Source organism: Scyliorhinus torazame, chromosome 17, assembly GCF_047496885.1.
Source record: "Scyliorhinus torazame isolate Kashiwa2021f chromosome 17, sScyTor2.1, whole genome shotgun sequence".
In the NCBI taxonomy this organism is placed as follows: domain Eukaryota; kingdom Metazoa; phylum Chordata; class Chondrichthyes; order Carcharhiniformes; family Scyliorhinidae; genus Scyliorhinus; species Scyliorhinus torazame.
In genome coordinates this window covers 16,842,526-16,863,762 of record NC_092723.1, presented here as the reverse complement: position 1 = coordinate 16,863,762, position 21,237 = coordinate 16,842,526, and the positions used below count along the sequence as shown (strand labels likewise).

The 21,237-nt window shown below is 43.9% G+C and overlaps 1 protein-coding gene across 4 annotated transcripts in view; it reads right to left on the bottom strand.

Moving 5' to 3' along the window:
• The window catches only part of tmcc2 (transmembrane and coiled-coil domain family 2), a 204,999-nt gene that overhangs the window by 33,108 nt on the left and 150,654 nt on the right, over positions 1 to 21,237 (bottom strand). The window lies entirely within an intron of this gene.

Here is a 21,237-nt window from a genome sequence, read left to right as displayed (position 1 = left end):
TCATATCTGGAGTATCGTGCTCAGTTCTGGGTACCATACCTGAAGGATTGATTGACCTTGGAAGGAGTTCAACATACATTTACCAAAATGATACCCAGACAAGGAAAATTACAGAAACTAGGGTTAGATGACTATTCTAATTCCAGGGAATGCAAGATTTTAATCGAAGTTTGTAAGATATTAAGGGGATCCGATAAGGTGGTGAGAGATCAATTATTTCAACTGGTTTGAGATTCTAAGACATCGCCTAAAATTCAGGCATTTCAGGAGTGATGTTAGGAAACTAGCTCCTACACTCGAAGGATTGTAACAAATTCAGATATCTTCCACAAACGGCAGCTGATGCTGGATCAATTGTTAATTTCAAAATCAGAGATTCATTGACTTCCATTAACTAAAGCTATCAAAGCATATGGGGCAAAGATTGGTCAGTGCAGTTGGGTCACAGATCAGCCATGATCTCATTGAATGGTGAAACAGGCTCGAGTCTACATTTGTTTTGGCATTCTTATCCCCATTTTCACACAAATTGACAGGTTTCAAATTGATTAACAAACCTCCCAAAAGTCCCTTGCATTTGGCTTGCCATGTTTGGCATTCATGGACTTTCAGAATTTACAAAGGAGTTAGGTTTTTCGTTGTACACAAACACATATTGCCATGTTAACCTGCAAAGCAAAACTATAGTTTGTATCAAGTTGGAATTTATTTTTTTCTGTCAGTTGACTTATGTACACTGATTACATGACAATTGAATCACATGGTTTTTCCCTTTTTCCCTCTTCCAACCTCCACTAACCCACACTCCAGTCACTTCAGTAAGGAATTCACGGGAAATTTATTTACCCAAAGAAAGTTGAGAATGTGAAAGTAGCTATCATATGGACTAGTTGAGGTGAATACTATAGTTACATTGAAGAGAAATCCGAGGGCTAAAGGAGTAGAAGTATATGCTGAGAGGGTTAGATGAAGTAGGATGGGAGGATGCTTGTGTGAAGCATAAACACCAGCATGGACTAGCTAGGCCAAATAGCCTGTGTGCTGTAAATGTTTTAATTCTGTGTAAAGGACTGCTCCCCGATATCATGCCTTGATATCCTGATCATGCCTTTTTAACAATTTGCACTTATGTCATCATGTCCTGCAGTCAATAGTTTAACTTGAAATAGCGCTGGACATTAGTTCCTTTTTCTCCTTGTCTCTATTTATATACCCTCCAGAGGCCCCTTCTCATTTGACTCATGCAAGATTGGGCAGCTCAAGTTTTAGAAAATTCCCTCACGACAATACTGCATAATTCAAACTCTGATCGACTGCTGTTTGTTGGAGGCACTCACGCTGAAGTGAAGGAGTCAGTGCCAAACTAAGTTTAGAATTATACAGCCCTTTTTAATAACGTCATAAAGTAGGAATGGAAGTACCTTCCCTTTAGAGAAGAATATGCCCATGTGCTCTTAATAAATTATTGTAGCTTTCAGATTAGGCAAATTCAAGTAACAGGACTGGAGATATTATGTTGGAAGACAGAAATAACTCCCTCAGGGCTCCCGTAGCATAGCACAAACAATAGATTACCTTTACAAGACCGCTATCTTACATAGGCAAATGCAGCAACCAATTTGTAAAGAGAAAGGTCCCAACAGCAAATGTACAACCAGATGCTCTGTTTTGATAGCAAACATCAAGGGTATTAAAGTCAGCCTAGAGAGTGTAGGCAATATCATTGAAAAGCAAGGTTAAAGTCAGGCCAGGGAGCGTTTGCAACATCGTTGACAAATAGAGGTATTTCATTGTTTAGTTCAAGGTGAAAGAAAAAAACCTAAATCATATTATACTCTCAAAAGAATACTAACCCTCAAAAACTTAAAACAAAAAGAGCAGCATTTTGGAACAGAAAGGCCACTTAGGTCAGCGGGACTTGCATTTTTTTAATGCTTCACTATAAATTACCAATTCTCCACATAGCCCAGGATTTCTTTCTCCACCAGCAATATAATTGCCTAATCGAATGTACATCAGCAACGGAGTGCCTTACAATTGGTCTTGGGGACATTTGGGTACAGGGGTGAACACAGCATTTCCACGGACCGTCATTGCCCAGTGATTCTTCCTAAAACATGCACAAGTCGATAGGACAAGTCTTTTAAATAGCCCAAATGAGCATTCATCGAGTTTAGGCAATGATCATCCACAAGCAAAGTGCACCACACCCTGGCAACTTTCCCAATTGGAAAATAACAGCAATATTTATTTACCTTAGCAATTGCACACCACTTGGTTTAATGAGTAAGAAAATACCATAACTTACCCCTCAATGAACTTGACAAAAAGATTTTTTTGGCTAAGCCAATGGGAGAAAAAAATGCAGCACTCTAACTGTGCAAAACATTTGATTAGGCGAGCCAAGGTAAAAACAAAATAAAACTTGCATTTATGTAGTATCTTTCACCACCACAGGACGCCCCAATGCAATGAAATACTTGAAATGTAGTCAACATCATAATGTAGGAAACATGACAATCAATTTACACAATTTCATACTCCTAGAAATAGAAATTTGACAATGATATGTTTTACTGATGTTGACCAAGGGATAAATATTAGCCAGGACACACCAGGGGCAACTCCCTGCTCTTCTTCAAAATAGTGTCATGGGATCTTTTACATCTGCCCGAGGGGACAAGCAGGGCTCCAGATCAATGTCTAATCTGTCAGCAATGTCTAACCTGTGACAGTGCAGCACTTTCACAGTAATACACTGAGTGTTAGTCTTGATTTTCTTTTGTGCTCAAGTCTTGGGATGGACTTGAACCCACTCGATCCTTTAACTCTAGAGGCAAGTATTCTCAGAACTAAGTCATTGTTGATACCTGTGACAAATTACACATGTAACTCTAGGTCATGGGAAAGTGAGGCATCACTCTCTGTTCTCTGCAGAATTAGAATTGGTCTTTATGTGGATTCACATCTGCATTGGAGCAAGCAAGCAGCTGTGGCACTACTCTTGACATGACATCAATAAATGCTGACTACTTGGCATCTGTACAGTCCAAAGATTCATGCCTTGATGTCAAGGGCATATAAACCACAAATTTGATTAATAGACTTCTGAGCTGAGTCTCATGAGTTCTGGAAACCAGTGACAAATGGGATGGACAAATCCAGAAAATTGGATCGCATAAAACCCCAAAATTACAAATAATGGATAAGTTTGTCTTGGATAATGATCCCAGCAGAGTGAACCCAGTATGCTGGGAGCATGGGGTAATAAAAACACATTTATAAAGACTTAGATTAAGATCTTGAGATTTCACCTCAATATACAAACTACATTTCCGTCATAAATGATTTTTCATTACAGCAATCTTACAACAGGCCACTGCTTCAGGTACGGTTTTACTGTGAGGTGGCATCTTCATTGACTAACTGAATAAAAATCTAACTGAATAAAAATCTACCAAGCAGGGACTGATAAGATCAGAAACATTACTTCAAAAAAAAACAACTATTTTTCTGCACTTTTCTTAAGCACCACAATCTTTTCAATTTGCCAACACGCTTAAATTGAGAACTGATTAATTTCTATTTGGTAGCTCCACAATTGGTAAGAAATTCTCCTACATGTTTCAATGGGTACTTTAAAAACATATTTTGCAAATGAACTCTGTTGAAATCTTTAACCATTAAAAGAAGTCGTAAAATTATTTGTAGAAATTTCTGAATTGAATAAACAAAAGTAGTAATATTGTAGAAAGCTAGGCGCCAAAAGACCATTCTTTTAGCATCAGCATGTCTCCTGAAACTGAGAGGCTGCTGCAATCTTCAGCCAGTTCCTACATCACCCAGAGAATTCAGTACCAAAAGAGTTACAGTACCTTCAGTTTGTTTCCATGAAATTTCTCTTTCCACATGATAAGAAAAAGTTGGTACACATACTCAAAAGATCAGCACAGAAGGAATGGTGAACCAGTCAAAAGATCAGCACAGGAGTGGTGAACCAGTCAGTGCAGATTAAGACACAGCATGCCTACCATTAATAGCATCCAGCACAATTGCACCACTGTCTCTAGTGCAAGATCCACCCTCTCCAGCAAATCAGAATGGCCCCTTTGTTACACCTAACTATTTAATGGTAGCATGTAGCGCTTTTCTAGAGTACACAACCTGAGAAATCAAATAATCGATATGAAAATGCACTCCGTTGAAACCACACTGAATGATGTACTACTAATATACAAAACAGCTGAAATTAGTTGAACTTCCCAATATTCAGGTCACGTGTTTCATAAATGATTCATGTTAAATGCAAACAGTGGTTGCATCAGAAGTGGTTTATTTTTCCATTTTGCTGAATTTCAAATGTTTTTATAACATGTGCTACTTTATGCAAACTAAAGTAATGTGACTTACACTGGGCCCTTAAGTGTCACCTTTCACCAAGTTTCTTAATGTTGGCATGGACAGTTTTTTTTTAATGCATGCTCGGAGGTAAGGTTTCAAAAGGTTCACATTACTTTACATCAGTACTGTGCTTTGAAAGGGTGTTTTTCATTCTCTTATTGTGATTCTGTGATAAGATGATGATGATTCAAATGTGTTTGTTCTTATTCAGAAATGTTGCACCATAAGCAGGTTGATGCAATCATTACAAATTCCTGTAAACATCAACTACATTTTTGGGACTCTCCCCTTCATTTATGGTCCAGATTAAAGTGAAAGGAGAGTAAAATTAACAGCCCTGAAGGTGCTTTAATAGTGTAGGATATTCAAGCGTTTAAATAATGCTGAATGTATCAAAGGTATATCCAATCCAAAACCTTCAGGACAATCTGGTTTTCATTTGCTGATGTCATTGATAGGGCATAGATAATAATAGTCTTTATTAGGGTCACAAGTAGGCTTACATTAACACTGCAATGAAGTTACTGTGAAAATCCCCTAGTCGCCGCCTGTTCAGATACATTGAGGGAGAATTCAGAATATTCAAATGACCCAACAGCACATCTTTCAGGACTTCTGGGAGGAAACCGAGCACCCAGGGGAACCCACGCAGACCTGGGGATAACGTGCAGACTCTGCACAGGCAGTGACCCAAGCCGGGAATCAAACCTGGGGCCCGGGTGCTGTGAAACAACAGTGCTACCGACAGGAAGAAACTTTTCCCCTTGATAGAGGAATCAATGACCAAGGGGCATAGATTTAAGCTAAGGGCAGGTTTAGAGGGGATGTGAGGAAAAACTTTACTCAGAGGGTTGTGGGAGTCTGGAATTCATTGCCTGAAAGGGTGGTGAAGGCAGAGGCCCTCATAATATTTAAGTATTTAGATGTGCACTTGTGATTGCAAGGCATTCAAAGCTATGGGCTAAGTGCTGGAAAATGGGATTTGAATAGTTAGAGGATTATTTTAGACCAGCTCAGACACGATGGGCTGAAGGGTCTTTTCTGTGCTGTATGACTCCATGATGAGTTGCCTTATAGAATAGAATTTACAGTGCAGGATGCCATTCGACCCATCGAATCTGCACCAGTCCTTGGAAAGAGCACCCTACTTAAGCCCACACCTCCACCCCATCCCCATAACCCAGTAACCCCCCTAACCTTTGGACACTATGGGGCAATTTAGCATGGCCAATCCACCTAACCCGCACATCTTTGGACTGTGGGAAGAAACCGGAGCACCGGAGGAAACCCACACAGACACGGGGAGAACGTACAGACTCCGCGCAGACAGTGACCCAAGCCGGGAATTGAACCCGGGTCCCTGGCGCTGTGAAGCAACAGTGCTAACCACTGTGCTACCATGTCACCCCCACATTAGCAACAACAAAATAGCTTCACAGTGAACAGTTACAACAGTTCTCAAGTAAACAAAACATCAACTTGCTTCCTAAACCAGCCACTATATTCCAATTAAGCAAACCAGGGTATACATAATAATAATAATAGCTTATTGTCACAAGTAGGCTTCAATGAAGTTACTGTGAAAAGCCACTACATAAAATACCACTCATGAATAAAGTTAACAACTAGGTTCTTGAATCATTTCAGCAAATCTGGTGAATGTACACCCACCGCACCTTTAGGGAATTCCAGGATGTTGACTCAGCAACAGTGAAGGAACATGCGATATTGTTCCAAATCGATATTGTTCCAAATCAAGATGGTGTGTGGCTTGGAGGGTGTTCCTATGCATCGACTGCCCGGTTTTTATAAGGTGGTAGAAGTTGCAGGTTTGGAAGGTGCTATTGGTTGAAACTCAACGAGTGGCTGCAGTGCATCGTTTATATGGTACACTTGCTGCCACTGGGCACTGGTGGTGGAGGGAGTAAACGTTTAAGATGCTGGATGGAATACAGATCAAGTTGGCAGCTTTGCCCAGGATGTCGTCGAGCTTCTTGAGCATTGTTGGAGCTGTACTCATCCAAACAAATGTAGAATATATTTCATCACACACCCGACTTGTGCCTCGTCGCTGGACAGACTTTGAGGAGTCAGGAGGCAAGTTACTCACTGCAAAATTCACAACTGTAGCCACACGCCTTGTCGAGTTAAGTTTCTGGTCAAATGGTAAATCCCAGGATGTTGATGGTGAGGAATGGTAATTGTTGGGTAGGCACAATCTTACTCATTAGAATGATGTGCAAAAATACACAATACCCACCTATTTGAACTTTCAGAGGTATTCATGATACCCAGCTCCATCGTTTCATCACTAGAGGCCCTGGAATTAGCCTCGTGATTATTCTTTACATTGGTTTGCCAATTTCTATTTTTGGGAATTTTCACTTCTTCCAGCTCAATATCAGGGTAACATCAGCCACCATCTTTAGCAATCACCAGATCTGCACCCTCAGTGGCCATTTTATTCAGGCTGAACCAGACTGATGGTGACCTCTGCGTCCTATTTAAGCCACAGTTAAACATTTGATCCAAACATCTCTCCATCACAAAAAGCAGCAGCTACTTATTCATTCATGGGATGTTGGCATCGCTGGTTGGTCTAGCATTTATTGCCCACCTCCATTGAAGAGTCAACCACATTGTTTTGGATCTGGAGTCACATGTAGGCCAGACCAAGTTAGGACGACAGATTTACTTCCAAATGGGTTTTTATGGCAATCGATAATGGTTTCATGGTCATCATTAGACTTCTAATTCCAAATTTTAATTGAATTCAAATTTCACCATCTGCCATTGCAGGTTTTGAACCTGGGTCCCCAGATCATGACTCTGGGTCGCTGGATTACTCGTCCCAGCGACAATACCACTATGCCACTACCTCCCACCTTTATAACATTTACCCATAGAACATAGAACATAGAAAAATACAGCACAGAACAGGCCCTTCGGCCCACGATGTTGTGCCGAACCTTTGTCCTAGATTAATCATAGATTATCACTGAATTCACAGTGCAGAAGGAGGCCATTCGGCCCTTTGAGTCTGCACCGGCTCTTGGAAAGAGCACCCTACCCAAACTCAACACTTCCACCCAACACCAAGGGCAATTTGGACATTAAGGGCAATTTATCATTGGCCAATTCACCTAACCCGCACATCTTTGGACTGTGGGAGGAAACCGGAGCACCCGGAGGAAACCCACGCAGACACGGGGAGGACGTGCAGACTCCGCACAGACAGTGACCCAAGCCGGAATCGAACCTGGGACCCTGGAGCTGTGAAGCAATTGTGCTATCTACAATGCTACCGTGCTGCCCTTAAGAACAAATAAATCTACACTATCATTTTACTGTAATCCATGTACCTATCCAATAGCTGCTTGAAGGTCCCTAATGTTTCCGACTCAACTACTTCCACAGGCAGTGCATTCCATGCCCCCACTACTCTCTGGGTAAAGAACCTACCTCTGATATTCCTCCTATATCTTCCACCTTTCACCTTAAATTTATGTCCCCTTGTAATGGTTTGTTCCACCCGGGGAAAAAGTCTCTGACTGTCTACTCTATCTATTCCCCTGATCATCTTATAAACCTCTATCAAGTCGCCCCTCATCCTTCTCCGTTCTAATGAGAAAAGGTCTAGCACCCTCAACCTTTCCTCGTAAGACCTACTCTCCATTCCAGGCAACATCCTGGTAAATCTTCTTTGCACCTTTTCCAAAGCTTCCACATCCTTCCTAAAATGAGGCGACCAGAACTGTACACAGTACTGCAAATGTGGCCTTAACAATGTTTTGTACAGCTGCATCATCACCTCACGGCTCTTAAATTCAATCCCTCTGTTAATGAACGCGAGCACACCATAGGCCTTCTTCACAGCTCTATCCACTTGAGTGGCAACTTTCAAAGATGTATGAACATAGACCCAAAGATCTCTCTGCTCCTCCACGTTGCCAAGAACTCTACCGTTAACCCTGTATTCCGCATTCATATTTGTCCTTCCAAAATGGACAACCTCACACTTTTCAGGGTTAAACTCCATCTGCCACTTCTCAGCCCAGCTCTGCATCCTATCTATGTCTCTTTGCAGCCGACAACAGCCCTCCTTACTATCCACAACTCCACCAATCTTCGTATCGTCTGCAAATTTACTGACCCACTTCTATCGGTTAGCCAGTTCGTTATCCAACTGGCCAAATTTCCCACTATCCCATGCCTCCTTACTTTCTGCATAAGTCTACCATGGGGAACTTATCAAATGCCTTACTAAAATCCATGTACACTACATCCACTGCTTTACCTTCATCCACATGCTTGGTCACCTCCTCAATGAATTCAATAAGATTTGTAAGGCAAGACCTACCCCTCACAAATCCGTGCTGACTATCCCTAATCAAGCAGTGTCTTTCCAGATGCTCAGAAATCCTATCCTTCAGTACCCTTTCCATTACTTTGCCTACCACCGAAGTAAGACTAACTGGCCTGTAATTCCCAGGGTTATCCCAAGTCCCTTTTTTGAACAGGGGCACGACATTCGCCACTCTCCAATCCCCTGGTACCACCCCTGTTGACAGCGAGGACGAAAAGATCATTGCCAACGGCTCTGCAATTTCATCTCTTGCTTCCCATAGAATCCTTGGATATATCCCGTCAGGCCCGGGGGACTTGTCTATCCTCAAGTTTTTCAAAATGCCCAACACATCTTCCTTCCTAACAAGTATTTCCTCGAGCTTACCAATCTGTTTCACACTGTCCTCTCCAACAATATCGCCCCTCTCATTTGTAAATACAGAAGAAAAGTACTCGTTCAAGACCTCTCCTATCTCTTCAGACTCAATACACAATCTCCCGCTACTGTCCTTGATCGGACCTACCCTCGCTCTAGTCATTCTCATATTTCTCACATATGTGTAAAAGGCCTTGGGGTTTTCCTTGATCCTACCCGCCAAAGATTGTTCATGCCCTCTCTTAGCTCTCCTAATCCCTTTCTTCAGTTCCCTCCTGGCTATCTTGTATCCCTCCAATGCCCTGTCTGAACCTCGTTTCCTCAGCCTTACATAAGTCTCCTTTTTCCTCTTAACAAGACATTCCACCTCTCTCGTCAACCATGGTTCCCTCACTCGACCATCTCTTCCCTGCCTGACAGGGACATACATATCAGGGACACGTAGCACCTGTTCCTTGAACAAGTTCCACATTTCACTTGTGTCCTTTCCTTCCCTGCCAGTCTATGTTCCCAACTTATGCACTTCAATTCTTGTCTGACAACATCGTATTTACCCTTCCCCCAATTGTAAACCTTGCCCTGTTGCACGTACCTATCCCTCTCCATTACTAAAGTGAAAGTCACAGAATTGTGGTCACTATCTCCAAAATGCTCCCCCACCAACAAATCTATCACTTGCCCTGGCTCATTACCCAGTACTAAATCCAATATTGCCCCTCCTCTGGTCGGACAATCTACATACTGTGTTAGAAAAGCTTCCTGGACACACTGCACAAACACCACCCCATCCAAACTATTTGATCTAAAGAGTTTCCACTCAATATTTGGGAAGTTAAAGTCGCCCATGGCTACTACCCTATGACTTCTGCACCTTTCCAAAATCTGTTTCCCAATCTGTTCCTCCACATCTCTGCTACTATTGGGGGGCCTATAGAAAACTCCGAACAAGGTGACTGCTCCTTTCCTATTTCTGACTTCAACCCATACTACCTCAATAGGGTGATACTCCTCGAACTGCCTTTCTGCAGCTGTTATACTATCTCTAATTAATAATGCCACCCCCCCACCTCTTTTACCCCCCTCCCTAATCTTATTGAAACATCTATAACCAGGGACCTCCAACAACCATTTCTGCCCCTCTTCTATCCAAGTTTCCGTGATGGCCACCACATCGTAGTCCCAAGTACCGATCCATGCCTTAAGTTCACCCACCTTATTCCTGATGCTTCTTGCGTTGAAGTATACACACTTCAACACATCTCCGTGCCTGCAAGTACTCTCCTTTGTCAGTGTTCCCTTCCCCACTGCCTCATTACACGCTTTGGCGTCCTGAATATCGGCTACCTTAGTTGCTGGACTACAAATCCGGTTCCCATTCCCCTGCCAAATTAGTTTAAACCCTCCCGAAGAGTACTAGAAAACCTCCCTCCCAGGATATTGGTGCCCCTCTGGTTCAGATGCAACCCATCCTGCTTGTACAGGTCCCACCTTCCCCAGAATGCGCTCAATTATCCAAATACCTGAAGCCCTCCCTCCCACATCTACCCTTATCTCAGTCCACCTCACTGGAACCCTCATCCATGCCCCAAGCTCAACCATTTTGACTTTTCTGGTCTTCCTTCCATTCTATACTGTTCAAAAAACTTAAATTCACCCAAATCTTTGCTGTCATATCTTATCCCACACCCAGGCCAATTCACCTTGCTGACCTAAGAGTTCTTTCTCCTAGACTCCAAAGATCTTAAATTCAAAACATTCACCCTGGTGTTTAAATTCCTCAGAAACCTTGCCCTTCCCATCCATGAAACCTCATTCAATGTCACTACATGCCCCAGAATTTTGCATTCCCTTTTGTGTATCGCCCTGCACTTCACCAATGGCAGTCATGTCCCAAACCATTGAGGCCTCGTACTCTAACATTGTACTGACCCGAATGAAACACAAAATCCTTTATTTGTCCAGAACTTTACATTGTTTTTAACATAAACTTTTTGAAAACACTTTATAAGTGTATTTAGAGTGAGGGGATTGGGGATGAATACCAGAAGACTGATAGACTACCAGCTCAAATCTCAAGCTTGCCATACATGTCTCCAGTTGAGAAGTTTGTGGGCTGAAATCCTTTGCCCAGAGTTTGAATACATAACCAAAGCTCGTTCAGCAGTGCAGTTACAGCTGGCTTGTAATGCAGAACAAGGCCAGCAGTGCGGATTCAATTCCCGAACCGGCCTCCTCGAACAGGTGCCGGAATGTGGCGACTCGGGGCTTCTCACAGTAAATTCATTGAAGCCTACTTGTGACAATAAGCGATTATTATTATTAGAACTGAGGCAGTGCTAAATTGTTCATAATGTAACTTCCAAAGATATTGAACTGAGGTCTCGACTGCCTGTTCAAGTGAGCCTCAAAAATTCCGAAACACTATTCAAAGAGGAACAGGAGGGTTGTCTGAGATAGCATTCCTTCTTCACCTGCTACTACCAAAAGCAGACCATCATTCATCCTTAATTGTTAGCGAGATTTTACTTTGTGTAAAAGTGCTTCATTTGTCAATGTAATAATAGTCAGGGCGGGATGTGGCATTGGGTAGCATTGGCAATGGATAGCATTGGGACTGCGGCGCTAAGGACCCGGGTTCGAATCCCGGCCCTCAGTCACAGTCCGTGTGGAGTTTGCACATTCTCTCCATGTCTGCGTGGGTTTCACCCCCACAACCCAAAGATGTGCAGGTTAGGTGGATTGGCCACACTAATTGGAAAAAATAATAATAATTGAGTACTCTAAATTTATTTTAAAAAGTAATAGTCATTGCATTTCAAACTGATTCACTATTTATCATAAAATCATCATAGAATTTACAGTGCAGGAGGCCATTCGGCCCATCTAGTCTGCACCGATCCTTGGAAAGCGCACCCTATTTAAACCCACGCCTCCACCCTACCCCCGTAACACACCCTAACCTTTTGGACACAAAGGGTCAATTTAGCATGGCCAATCCACCAAACCTGCACATTTTTAGACTGTGGGAGGAAACCGGAGCACCCGGTGGAAACCCACGCAGACAGGGGGAGAAAGTGCAAACTCCACACAGACAGTCACCCGAGGCCGGAATTGAACCCGGGACCCTGGGCTGTGAGGCAGCAGTGCACTGTGCTACCATGTCCCCCGCGTAGCAAGACCTCTCTTGCGATTATGTCACATGCACTTAACATGACATCCAAAAGCAGTTCATTTCGCACACCCAATGTCACTGTTATTATTCCTACGCTAATTGATATAGTTGGCATCTGCTTCAAAGTAGAATCATAGACTAGTTAAGCACAGGAGGAGGCCATTTGTCTCGTCAGGGGTCTGTGCTGGCTCTCTGAAGGAGCAATTCACCAAATTATTTTTAAAATTCATCATGGGATATGGATGTTGCTAGCTGGATTAAATGCTTTGAGTTGGAGAAATGCGATAAAGTACTGCATAAATGGTTTTCCTCCTGCAACATGAAATATCAATAAAAACAACACATACAAACATATCAGATAGGAGAAGTAGGCCATTCAGCCCCTCGACTCTGCTCAGCCATTCAATAAGATCATGGCTGGTCTGTGTTGAGATTTCCAAAAGTGTTCCAAGCTCTCATGTGAGAATTGTCTGGATAGAGGAAATAGAAGTAATAATAGGCAGAGGGAAAAGAAGAAACAAATACTCATTTCTGAAACTGCTAAATAGAAGGCACATGTTGGGGATGACTGGTTAAATGCCTCCAGCTGCCCAGACTAGTTACTGGCTCCATTCATTGGATAATTATTATAGTTAGTCAGTCATTAACACAGCTTATAATTATACAATGCATGCAATATAAATAAACAAATGAACAGCTTTCTCCATCAATTCTCTTTGCCCCATTTCTGAAGGTATTCATTCCTTGTTGAGCTTTGGTTCAATGGGCATTTGCAAAACCCTGATAACTTGCCCAAACAACCATCCTTTGATTGTGAAGCTAAATAGTAATTATCAACTACTTATTCAGCTACAGAATGCATCATAGGTGGCAAGAATTACTGGATAAAGCTCAGGATTGGGAACTGTGGATTTTTTGCTCACCCACGTATAACCTACAAACAAATTAGTTCATTGGTGTCCCTCCAAAAGTGTTTCCAGGAAACCTCAAGGGTCAAACTTGGTACCTTCCTGTATTTCTCCGTTACCCTGGCCAAGTGAGCAGAAGTAACTTAAAAAAAGAAAAAGGGACTATTACACGTCATCACAAAGCTAAAATTTATGAAAGCCTTTATATTGGTCATTTTCAGTTAACTGTGTTTTTCCATTTCATTATCAAACAGAAGTGAAACATGGGCTTCTGTGAATCTCAGCATCATACTGCACATTCAAGCACAAAATATTGCAGAAACAAACATTTTGTAACGGAGACATTAAACAGCAATTTACTAATCTGCGTGAACTGTACATTAGTTCCTGTTTTCAAAGGATTGAAGCAGAGTGATGATATCGGTTTCACATACAGCAAGAACAATATTAGGTACGAACTAATAAGAAAAGCTGAGAACCTGACACAAGGAATAATAAACAGAAGAAGCAGCTTAACCCTTTATCAGAAATATTGAACATTCAACTGTGCTAATGCAGGAGATTCATACAAATTTGGAGTTTGCATGCAGACTTTTTCCTTCAAGGATAAACCTTTGACAAAAATCACAATTGCACTGCTGGAGTTAGGAATAGATAGCAAACAAGTTCAGTGAAGTGAAGAAGTTTTTTTCATGGCTTATCTCCATTCTTGTTTATGCAAACACCGCTTTACATGCAGAAAGACCCGGATTTTGTTTCAAGCTCTTAAAGCAGCCTGAGAGAGCCTGCGCCATCATTTCATATTCACTGTTGAAGGGGTGAAATGCACAGAAATTGTACTAAAGTTTTGTAAGCTTGCTCGAAAATATCTTTCCATTTTACAACCCTAAGGGCATAGGGTAAGCTGCTAAGCATGTGGAAAATGGCCACGACGATTACAAAATAAAGAATCAATCAAGTTGAACTCTCAATGTTTTCTTCCACCACTCAATATATACTTTCCCTCTTCCAGATATTTACAGCAATAGCTAGAAGTTTAAAAAAATATATGGGTGAAAATCAGATTACCGTATTATTGTGAGAAGCAAGAACATTGACTGTATCCAAGTGAAAATGTTCTGTTGTTGGTGGCGCCACCTCATCACCTGGCATGGCTAATTGACTCAAATGCCACTTTTCACTTCCTCCGTCTTTCCCATTTTCTACCTCATACTAGCTCCAGAGGAGGGTTCTTTGTAGAGATGAGCAGATCACTGCAGGAAGCTAGTGAACTGCTCTGCGTGCTGCCCATGAGAGCATCTATGCTGTTCTTTAAACACATCACTTAGTATAGAATTAAATAAAATAGAACAAGGAGCAGCTTTGAACTTGACGTATCTATTATCTTCAAGGGTTATCATGTAACTTCAAATGAACGCAAAGATTGATGTTTAATTCATTTGATTTGTTTCGTAAAACCGGCACATAATTAAAGGCAACAGGAGCAGTGCTTTGTAACAATTAATGCTTTGGGTCGAACATGTATATTTCTCAAAGCTTCCTCCTGCATTCCACTCCCCTGTCAAATTCAGCTTCACTTTAGTGGTTCAGACCAAGAGCCTGCAGTATGGAACATCCTTTTCTCTCTTGGGAGCTGCACTACTTAAGACTTTTGTACAGATGGATGCAAAGGCTTGCCGACAGAAATAGCTACAGCACACACTTCAACATAACAAAATAAGGATGGTATGAGGTTTTTGTGTCATGGCAAAATTTAAAAGAAGCATTCAGTAGACTTGGAATCAAAGGGTAAATGTTCTGGCCAGGTATGTTAATCACCTAAATGCACATATTCGGATTATTGTTCAAGACACTTTTTTTTAATGTCTTCTGTCCCCTCACTAGTTTAAAATATCTAATGCAGAAACATTCCATTCTATTGTCAAATATTTAAATATCAAAAAATGATCACCCCATCAACAAAAATGTTTTATTCCTCCTGAAAATTAACTTAAAAAATAATCCTTGATAGTTATTATCCTCTGTCCATTATTTTATCATTTCATGGGATGTGAGGATGTCACTAGTTTAAATCTTTGACAACCATTTTTTTTTGTACCAACTCTTCACCCCCTACAAGTTAGATAAAGCCTATAACATCCCATTTACAAAATAATTATTTTATTCATTTAACACTGTAGATCAATTATTTTTCAGATCCCAGCAGAAAGCAGCTGCCTTGAATTTTAATACTTCTATAGAGCATGTGACCTTTTTCCAATTTGTATTAAATTTCAAAGTCTCTTTCACTCTTCAAATACCATGCCCTCAGAGCAGAGTCCTGGGTAGAGGCTCGATTCGGGGTTGCTGGCAGATAAAGCGTTTTGTGACAAAGTACGGGCTGTGATGAAAGATTATGTAGAATTGAACCAATAGCACTGCTGTCGCACGGCACCGAGTTCCCAGGTTCAATCCCGACTCTGGGACACTGTCATTGTGGAGTTTGCACATTCCCCCCGTGTTTGCAAGGGTTTCACTCCACAACCCAAAGATGTGCAAGCTAGGTGGATTGGCCACGCTAAATTGCCCCTTAATTGGAAAAAAAATAATTGGGTACTCTAAATTTATTTTAAAAATATTACAGGGGCAATTTGATAGGATGACAGCAGGGAGGGTGGTAGGACAGCTGCGTAGGGCAAGAGGGGTGCAATGCGGAGAGAAAGAGAATCGAATGTTAGCGCATCAATAGCGGAGGCAGGCCGCGTCCAGGGCAATATTGAAGATACGGACTGGGGCAGGGGATGTGGTAGTTTCCACAGCTGGAGGAAGAGACGAGGCAGGCGCTAGAGGAGCCCCTGGGGCCGAGGGAGATAGTGGACAGTATAAGTGGTATAAAGTCGGGGAACACCCCGGGGCCCAATGGCTACCAGGCGGAAATTTAGAAGGAGTTTGCAACGGATCTGGCATCACACCTCTTGGGGGCGTTTAATGAGGTGTTGGCGAAGGGGGAGCTGCCGGAGACAATGACGCAGGCAACGATTGAGTTTATACCAAAAAAGGGGAAGGACCCATTGGAATGTGGGCCGTATAGGCCCCTATCGCTGTTAAATACAGATGTGAAAGTGCTGGCTAAGTTGGTGGTGGGAAAGATGGAAGGTTGTGTTCCGTGGGTGGTTGCGGAGGACAAAACAGGCTTCTTTTTTTTTTTTTTTTTTTAAATGTTTTTATTCTCCATTTTCACTTTTTCCTTCAAAATTTACACCCCACCCACAAACAGTAAACGGTAACAAATACAAAATCAATCCCCTTAACAATACCAACGATCCCATCCTCCCACCACCACAAACTTAACAGCCAATATATTTAACTTAACTTGTCAATATATGCATCCAATAAAACAAACCCTCCCACGGTGCAAACAAAAAACAAAGGAGAAAAAGAAAAAGGAGTCCGGGACCGCCCATGGTCCCCATTAACCTATAGAGTCCACTCACTCTCCTCCCCCCCTCCCCCCCCTCCCCCTCCCCCACACACTCAATGCCATCCAACCTCTGAAAGAGTACCGTACATGATACCCAAGAGTTGTAAACCACCCCCCCCCCCCACCCACCCACCCCACCCTGTCTCCAACTCCTCCCGCCCACTGCCTCTTGTAAAACTCCTCCCCCCAACCTCTGTTCCTTCCCCCCAACTTTCCACCCCGGCTAGACCACTCGGACCCTGTTCTGCCAGGCTCCGATGGCCGCAGCCCCTCCCCCCACCTCACTCCCGTTCACTGGCCGGCTTAAACCGGCCAGCATGGAGGCCCCCGCCTGGGTCCCTTTCCCCCTTGCCCGGCCTTAGGAAAGCCCAGAAACCCCTTTTAGCACACAAACCCCGCATATCCACCTACACCGCAAAGAGCCCTCATTCCCATCACTTCCCTTGTCCAAATATATACAACATTGGCTCCTTTAGCCCTTACACACGCACGCAGAGAAGCAAAAAAAAAAAAAAAGAAAATACAGTCATGAGGTTACATCGGCATATGGCCATTTCTCAATTTCTCAGTTCTGCCACATTCCTTCTGCCTTCGCAAACGCCTCCTCTGCTTCCGCTGTACCAAAATAAAAGTCCCTGAGCTTGTAAGTCACCCTCGGCTTCGCTGGATATGCAATGCCGCACTGCACCTTGCTAGTGTACATTGCCCTCTTCACCCGGTTGAAGGCAGCCGTCCTCCTTGCCAGCTTCACCGTAAAGTCCTGGTATACACGTATACCAGCTCCAGCCCACTGCACCACCTGCTTCTGCTTGGCCCAGCTCAGGACCTTCTCCTTCACACTGTACCTACGGAAGCACAGAATCACTACCCTTGGCGGCTCACTCGCCATTGGTCCAGGCCTCCACGACCGATGAGCCCAATCCAGTTCATATCGGGAGGGATCCTCCCACTCCCCAATAGTTTTGCCAGCATCGCGCCAAAAATACTCAGTCGGCCTCGGTCCTTCAACTCCTTCGGGCAGCCCCACAATCCTCAAATTCTGTTGCCTGGATCTGTTTTCCAGGTCTTCCATTTTTCCTCGCAGATCCTTGTTAATGTCCATCACCTTCCGCATCTCCTTCCCCATCGAGGCAAGTTGATCACCGTGCTGCAATAACGTCTCCTCCACTTCCTTCAGCGCCTCCCCTTGCTCTCGCACCTCCGCTCGCCACCGCCATCACCGGGGAAATCGCCTCCTCAACCAGCGCACTCAAAACCTCTCTCGTCACCTTCCTCATTGTCTCCATGTATCTTGTAAACTGCCTTTCGAATTCCGCAGCCATCACCTTAGTTATTTCTTCAGCCGTAAGCAATGTGGCCTCCCCTGGTGCTCCAGCCTCCATTTACCATGATGACCCCACGGTGACCTTTCCACTCCCCGACAGACCTTTAGCTGTTTTCTTTCCGGACGTTTTCTTGCTCACCCTCAACATTTTTCTTCACTGTGCCGCCTCTGTGCCTTCTCCCTGCTTTTGCCGGCTCCGTGGACCCTGGGACCAGGCTTAAAGCCCCGAATATGCCGTTCCCGAACGGAAGCCCTCCATTGTGCGGCCGCCTCCCACCCGCCGTCACCGGAAGTCCAAACAGGCTTCTTAAAGGGCAGGCAGCTTTCTAGCAATATAATGTTATCATGTGATCATGACCCCATTGGTGCTCAGGCACCGGAGATAGTGGTGTCCATGGAGAAGGCATTTGACTGGGTGGAGTGGCGGTAGCTTTTTGATGTCCCGGGAAGGTTTGGGCCGAAGTTTGCGGCATGGGTGCACCCGTTATATGTGACACCAAGGGCGAGTGTTCGGTCCGATGACATAGATTCACGGAACTTTGAACTACACAGGGGAACAAGGCAGGGGTGCCCGCTGTTGCCGCTGCTGTTTGCACTGGCTATAGAGCCTCTGGCAATGGCACTTAGGGGGTTGGCAGAGTGGCAAGGGATTACAAGGGAACGAAGGGAGCATCGGGTGTCGCTCTATGCTGATGACCTACTATTGTTTTGGACCTGCTGGAGAGCATGGAGAGGATCATGGGCCTGTCGAGGAAGTTTGGGGCGTTCTTAAGATTTACGTTAAATGTAGGGAAAAGCCAATTGTTCCCGGTAAATGAGTTGGGTCGGCGAGCCAATTTAGGGGGGGGATGCCATTTAAGATGGCTAGAGACAGGTTTAGACACCTGGGTATTCAGGTAGCAAGGGAATGGACGTTGCTTCACAAATGGAATTTAATGAAACTGGTGGAGGAGGGTAGGGAGGATTTAGAGGTTGGACATGCTGCACTTGGCTTTGGCAGGGCGGGTCCAAGTGGTGAATATGAATATTCTGCCGAGGTTCCTGTTCATATTCCAGACACCCGATCTTTATTCCAAAGGCCTTCTTCGGAAACAGGACACAATTGTTTCAGACTTTGTATGGGCAGGGAAGGTGCCAATAGTTAAGAGGACCCTGTTATTGATGCGGAGGCAGCAGGGAGGGTTGGCATTGCCGAACCTGCTACATTACTATTGGGCATGATGGTGGGAAGGAAAGGGAGGTAAAATGGGTTAGGATGGAGGAGGAATCCTGTAGGGGGTCCAGCTTAAAGGCTGTGGTGACAACATGGGTGCCAATGGCGCTGTACAGATACTCAGGGACCCTGGTGGTGCAGTCCACGGTGAAGATCTGAACCAGCTTAGGAAGCACTTTAGGATAGAGGGGATGCCGGTGGTGGTCCGCAATGCCTGGCTGGGTGACTTTTATGACTTTCTTTGGCTGGAAAAGATCAAATACGAGTTAGGGGTTCAGCGGAGGGCTTCAAGGTAAGGTGGCGGATGTTTGTGACTGTGTTGAGGAGTTGTTTGTTGCCGGGCCGGGCCGGGCCGGGGGGGGGGGGTGGGGGGGGGGGGGGGCGTACAAACTGTATAGTTGTGAGTTGGGAAATTTGTTTCTCAAATTGTTTATACGTTGTAACTTTCCATATATATTGTTTATTGTTGATGGGGGTAAATGTGGGAGAAAACGTGAAAGAGGAGAATAAAAAAATTTAAAAGCAAAAAAACAAAACTATATTTACATGAATTCTTTACTTTAACTTTGATACTAGCGATAAGGTTAACAAGATCTAACTATGGTAACTATACGTAACTCCACTGGCCATCTAAACTAGTCTGCTGTTGCTTTGATTACAGTGCACCCGAGAGAGAGAGAGAGAGAGAGAGACCCAATGTGACTGCCTTTTATACCCCTGTTGGTCCGGCCCTCTAGTGATCATGTGGTGCTACTGATTATACATTAACCCCTTGTGTACATTTTATATCCGTATATTTTCCCACATAGCCCCCCTTCTCGCTGCTTGTGCCCATCAGGTCCTCTAGTAGTGTGCTTTCTGGGGCACCCTACTGTCTCTTTGCGGAGGAAGTGCTTTATTTGGAGATGTCTCAATTCCTGTCCTCTTGCTAGTTTCCACTTCCTCGTCAGTTCATCCAGTGTCTCCAGTCTGCGCCCTACGTAGAAGTCCCCGACCGTCAGTGTGCCCCCGTCCTGCCTCCATCTTTTGAAGTTGGTATCTAGCATGGCTGGGGGGAATCTGTGATTGCCGCAGATGGGGGCCAGAAGGGACATTTTGGTTATCCCAAAGTGATGTCTCAACTGAGTCCACGTTCTCAGCGTAGCCGCTACCACTGGGCTCATTGTGTACCTTGTTGAGGAGGATGGGAGTGCTGCTGTGGCCAGGGCCCGGAGGGTTGTTCCTTTACAGGACGTCTCCTCCATTTATACCCAATGTGTCGGGTTCTTGTATCCATCCGCTCACTTTTTCTGCTGCTGCTGCCCAGCGGTAGTATTGTAGGTTCGGTAGAGCCAGGCCCCCTCTGACTTTCTCTCTTTGCAGTGTCGGTTTGGGAATTCTCGGGTTCTTGACCCCCCGACCCCCCCCCCCCCCCCCGCCCACACAAACGCCATGATTAGCCTGTCTATGTTTTGGAAAAAGGCCTTGGGGATGAAGATCGGGATGGATCTATACAGGAAGAGGAACCTTGGCAGTCCGTTCACCTTGATTAAATAATTTTTTTTTTGACGTGCGTGTTTTAAACAGTTCAAAATGCTTTTTTGTTAACTAGGACATCAAAGCATATATCAATTGGTTGGGTAAGAAAAACCTCTAAAACTGGAATATAAATAAAAAGAACGGTGGAAATGCACAAGTCCATCAGCATCTGTAAAAGGAACAGGCAGGCTAACATTAAGATTGAAGAACCTTTGCCGGATGCTAGCTTGTTGTTTTTCCACAAAGACTGACTGGCCAAATCAAAAGCAAAATATTCCAGAGGCTGGAAATCAGAAATGACAACAGAAACGTTGGAAATACTCACTAAATCTGGCAGCATTTGTGGAGAGAGAAAAACAGTTAACGTTTCAGGTCGATGACCTTTCTTCAGGCCACTGACCTGAAACGTTACATTAAGTCCGTTTCTCGCCCCACAGATGCTGTTGGAACAACCCTCCGGGCCCTGGCCACAGCAGCACTCCCATCCTCCTCAACAAGGTACACAATGAGCCCAGTGG